Here is a 5,874-nt window from a genome sequence, read left to right on the forward strand (position 1 = left end):
GAGTACCACAGATAAATGGAACACCTGCATTCTATTTGTCCTTCAACCCTCAGCTCAGAAATCTCTCTTTAATATGTGCTCCATTTCTGTTTATGATAGCTTGATAATCAAGCTATGATTGCATATGCTAACATCAGTTCCACCATGAAAGATGTGTGATCCATTCCAATCATCCTAATTCCTTATGCAGATGTTCCTAAACTATTCCGTTCTTCTTAATTACACAGTATCAAAGGGCTACACCTGTGAGGGGAAGCAATCCACAAGTCTATAGAGTTTAAAGAGAACTACCTTTCCCTGGGGTCTTTTCCCCAAGTGTTAGGGAATGTAACTGATTATTTTAACAAAGAGAATTTATTCCCCCTCAAATTATGACCTGGTCATATCAGATAAATTCAAAGCTTCTGGGCAAGCACCTTAAGGCCATATCTTTTACCCTCTCACAAGTTTTTGGCTGCTTTGCTTTCAAACTGTAAGCTGGCAGACTTCATCCTTTAAAAGCTTTATAACCTGAAAACCCACTGGGCACCAGGAATACCTGTAGTTCTCAGCCATAGAGAATGGATGGAATAAAAATCTAACGCATTTGACCTTCTCACCACCTGCTCATAGCCCATGCCTTCCATTACGCCCCCTTCAAATCTCACTGAAGCCAGAAGTACGAAGGACTTTGCTGACACATGTCAGCTACTGTTCATCTCACGGGTACTTGGGCTTTCCAAGTCAGAGGTCCTCAAAGAGTAGTCACCATACCTATACTAGCAGCAACAGTAGCAACAGCATCACCCGGAAATTTGTTAGATATGAAATTGCTGGGCTCCCGAATCAGAAACTCTAGGGATGGAATACACCACTCGTGGCTCAACAAGCCCTCCAGGTGATTCTGATGCTTGCTAAAGTTTGAGAACTGCTCTGGGAAATCGAACCAATAGCATTTGGCTGTAAGCCGTTGAGTAATTTATAAAACCAAGGGGCAGTTGTTACCCTTGGTCTCAGGAGTTGTGGGAGTTGGTGAGCTCGTTTCAAAGGAACCATACTCAACTTTGCAGGCGCTTGGGTAGCTGGCTGCGTGCATTTGGAAATATACAGTATTCTCTTTCCATGTGGCCCAAGAAAGACGAAGAAAATCAGAGAATTCTAAATGTGAGTTGGTAAAACCTGGGGCTGTCAAAGGAGGGACTGAAGTTACTTTATCTTTTTAGATTTGACTATCCATACTCAGCGTTTATTTTCTTCCTTTCATTTTATCACATAGATTTTGCTTTCGAGTGTTTCTCTCATCAGGGGTGATTCGAAACAAAGATTTATGAAGTCTTACTGTAAGGTATACAACAAAAGAAAATATCTTATAAAAAAAAGCGGGGGGAACACTGGGCCTAACTTGAAGACAAACAAGAAGTTACCTACTGTATGCAAATATGTCTCAGGGAAAGTTTCTTTTGAATTCAACCTCCTGAACAAGAATGAACATCTTCACTGGGCACCCTTTCTCTGCTGCAGAAGCTGCACAATGCTGGCAAAGTTACCTTCCTAAAATGTAGGATATTTACTCAGAAAACGGGGCAGCCATTTTCGGTTTCTTTTAATCCAAGCGTTTAAGCTCATTAGAGGAACTCATTCTCTAAAGAAAAGCTCCAGAGAATCTGTTTGAAATTCCCTTAACGGTGTATGTTTTATTTTAACAAATTTAAGTTTTCATACAACCACGTTTACATAAAGTAGGATTCAACTGAGTTAACATTTAACAGGAAAGAAGCACAGCAGATGGACACATGTTGGGGGGTTTATAGAAACTTTTTCTGGGAGTCTACAGTTTGGGAAGGCAGACCTCAATCCTGTACACAAACACAAGTGAAATTAAAGTCCAAGTTAGCTTAGCATTATATTAGAAGTAGAGGATTTGGGTTCTAATCCTTTGAGAATCTCTCTATAGGGGGAGAGAGAGAGAGAGAGAGAGTGAGTTTATTTATATAATTTGACCTAAAATGCATACTTTCTTCTCTGAGATTTTTTTTCTTCACTGATAAATTAGACATATGATCTAATGCCAAGTTCAGTGTCTTATTAGTACGATCTAACAACACAAACTGCTTGATCACTGTGCCAGTATTCTGTCGATGTAAAGAATTACTAGAACTGGAGGAAACCCACAGGTATCCTTAGATCACTGATACTTCATATTTTCCTTTGTGACCCATTACAGCACACCTCCCCCGACCCATATCATCCCACCCCTCTGCTTGCTCAGTTCCACCCCTACCTCTCTATCAGGTTGAACTAGTTTTAAGGAGAGGAGACACAATTGTCAGAGGCTGAAAGGGTGGGTATGGGATTTGGGACTCTTTTACCATGAGCACATACCCAACAAAAAATATTTTTTATTTAAAAAACTTTTTGAGGTATAATTGACATATGACATTATATTAGCTTCAGGTATACAACATAATGATTCAATACTTGTGTGTGTGTATATATAAATGTATGTATATATATTGAGAAATGATCACTACAACAAGGCTAGTTAATGTCGGTCACCATACATGCTTACATATTATTTGTCTTCTGATGAGAACTTTTTAAAATCTATTTTCTTAGTAACTTTTAAATATGCTATACAGTATTATTAACTACAGTCACCGTGTTGTACATTACATCCCCATGACTTATTTATGTTAGAACTGGAAGTTTGTACCTTTTGACCCCCTTTACACATCTGTTCCCCCAACCTCCGGCAACAACACTGATCTGTTCTCTGTGTCTATGAGTTCATTTCTTGTTGTTTTTTGGCGGGTTGTTTTTGGATCCTAAATATAAGTGACATCTTATGGTATTTGTCTTCCTCTGTCTGACTTACTTCACTTAGCATAATACCCTAAATGTCCATCCATGCTGTTGTAAATAGCAAGATTTTCTTCTTTTATGGCTGAATAATATTCCTGTGTGTGTGTGAATGTGTGTGTGTGTGTGTGTGTGTGTGTGTGTGTGTGAGACATTTGCCTATCCATTCATTCATTGGTGGACACAGTTTATTTTCATATCTTGGCTATTCTAAATAATGTTGCAATGAACATGGGATGCAGATATCTCTTCGACATGGCATTTTCATGCCCTTTGGATAAATACTCAGAAGTGGAATTTCTGTATCATAGGGATCTACTTTAACTTTTTGAGAAATCTCCGTATTGTTTTCCATAGTTGCTGCACCAATTTACATTCGCATCAGCCGTGCACCAGAGTTCCCTTTCTGTCCTTTGCCAACTCTTGTTATTTCTTGTCTTTTTGATGATGGCCATTCTGACAGGTGGGAGGTGATACCTCATTGTGGTTTTGATTTGCATTTCTCTGATGAGTAGTGATGTTGAGCACCTTTTCATATACCTGTTAGCTATCTGTATGTGTCCTTTAAAAAAAAAAGTCTATTCAGATATTCTGCTCATTTTTGAATTAGATGCTTTGTTCTTACTATTAAGTTGTTTGAGTTCTTTATATATTTCAAATATTAACTCCTTATCAGAAATATGGTTTGTAAATATTTTCTCCCATTCTGTAGGTTGCTTTTTGTTTTGTTGATGGTTTCCTTTGTTTTACAGAAGCTTTTTAGTTTGACGTAATCCCACATGTTTATTTTGGCTTTTGTTGCCATAGCTTTTGGTATCAAATCCAAAAAATCATCATCAAGACTGATGTCAAGTTGCTTATGCTTATGTTTTCTTCTAGGAGTTTTATGGTTTCAGGTCTTTTTTTTTTTTTTTTTTTCGGTACGCGGACCTCTCACTGCTGTGGCCTCTCCCGTTGCGGAGCACAGGCTCCGGACGCGCAGGCCCAGCGGCCATGGCTCACGAGCCCAGCCACTCCGCGGCATGTGGGATCTTCCCAGACCGGGGCACGAACCCGTGTCCCCTGCATCGGCAGGCGGACTCCCAACCACTGCGCCACCAGGGAAGCCCTGGTTTCAGGTCTTATATTTGATCACTTCATGAATCTGTGTGCATCTTGCTTGGGGCCATGCTAATCTTCTCTGTATCATTCCGGTTTTAGTATAGGTGCTGCTGAAGCGAACAAAGCAAAATTTCTTTTAGCATCTCAGTGTGTATGTGCACTTGTATATATATGGTAGGGTGGCAGTGGGGATTAGAGTACATCTGAAATACAACTTAATGTATTGAATGTACTGCTACGTAAAATATATGCTGTTGGAATAAACAGCTGTCAACTAGTAAAATTGCCTAATCTGTGAAGTGCTGAGCTATGTCCACAGCATAAGCAGTGGGCTTCGTGTGCTTTCCCTAAATATCCACTTCCCCCCAAGGGGAGACTCAAATTGGCCTTCTCCTCTACTGGTCAAAGTTGAAGAACATGGGTTTGTAATCTTTCTTAGTTTCCCCTATCTAAATTCAGGGCTGAAGTTCAGAATCATTTTTCCAAAGAGAATGTTTCCTCTAACCATATTCTGTAGCTTCTCTGTACAAGGAAGTGTGGGATATTGTCCCTGAGAACACTGGGGACAGGCTGACAGTCAAAGCACTCTCTGTGTGGTTGGCCTGTCTGCTTGGCACTTCAAGGGTCCAAGCCCTTCACTCCTGGACCAAGCCGATAGAAATAAACGCTTCATAACTTTCTTGTGGAGATCACAGTAAAAATGAGCAACTGACCTTGTTGCCACAGGATGTTACCCCAGCTATTTCCCATTCGCAATCTGGCTCTGAGCAGACCAAGGAAAACATAGAATGAGACTGTACTCAGGCTCAATTATACATTCAAATTGCCTGTCTTTAAAACCCCCTAAAAACTGTAATGGCTTAATTAAGCTGGTAACTTTATGGCATGCTTCTGCTCACAGCCTAACTCTGAGGCCTTTCTCTTTCACTGTCAGTGATAATTCTGCTTTGCTGGGATGGCTGGCTGCTGGAAAGAGGTGGGGAGCTCCAGGGTGGGAAAAGGAAGAAAATAGACCTTGGGGAAGCTAAATTCCGCTTGTGGCAGGTGGTCTTCAAATCTCCAGTCCTTTGGAGTCCATAAACGAGAGCTCTGGGGAAAGAGTAGGCATTAATTTAGGTTCTAGGAAGAGCAGGGTGAGTTTTCACTTGGTGAAGCTCGCCTTTGGAATCCATCAACTAAAACACTATTTCTTGGAAGAGAAAAAGGCAGGTTATGACTTGCATGTTCCCTGAAAGGAAAAGAAGACCGTCCTATTTGAAAGCAGTGTAGCTCCACCCCCTGTCCTAATCTAAATGGCATCCTTCTTACATTTCATGCCCACATGATGTATAATCTTGGAGAAGTATTTCATGTCATTGGATGGACTTTCCACCTTCATCTGGAGGTGGCTGACCTCTGCTGAGAGGTGGGCTGTTCTTCTGAGTCAGTACCATCTGCTTTCCTGAAAGAGCTTCTTAGGGCTGTAACAGTTTCATTACCAAAACATTCAGGTCTCTTGATATTATTTGAGAAATTCTTTATTTAGAAGTATTGAAGCATTTTTCCAATGCAAGAATTAACTGAAGAAAATTAATTGCTGATCACCTTTATTTTTTCAAGTGCAGTTAAAGATGTGGTCTAAAGAATCAGACTATTTTTCTCCTAAGGCCACCTCTATCACTCGCCAGTAATGGAGACTTAAGTTAGCAAGTCTAATAGAATAATAACACTAGTTCCTACCTCATAAGTTTAGTGAGATTTAGTGAAATAGTACATGTAAGACACTTAGCATGGTGCCTGGCTCTTAATCACTAAATGTTAGTTTATGATATTATTATTGTTCCTGTTGCTCTTAATTTTACCAAGCTCACATTCTATAGGATTTATACTTACGGCAACACTCAACAATTTTATATCTGATCATGGGTCAGATAAAGAGAGAAGTGGACATATTTG

The 5,874-nt window shown here is 40.0% G+C and overlaps 1 non-coding gene across 1 annotated transcript; it reads right to left on the reverse strand.

Moving 5' to 3' along the window:
- Positions 1–3,958: 3,958 nt before the first annotated feature.
- On the reverse strand, positions 3,959–4,062 carry LOC115801532 (U6 spliceosomal RNA). Its single transcript, XR_004021832.2, has one exon. It is a non-coding gene; the product is annotated as a U6 spliceosomal RNA (small nuclear RNA).
- Between the last annotated feature and the right edge of the window lie 1,812 nt (positions 4,063–5,874).

The sequence above is a fragment of the Delphinapterus leucas genome, chromosome 16, assembly GCF_059928025.1.
Source record: "Delphinapterus leucas isolate spDelLeu-1000000601 "Yukka" chromosome 16, BTC_Dleu_Yukka2, whole genome shotgun sequence".
NCBI lineage: Eukaryota > Metazoa > Chordata > Mammalia > Artiodactyla > Monodontidae > Delphinapterus > Delphinapterus leucas.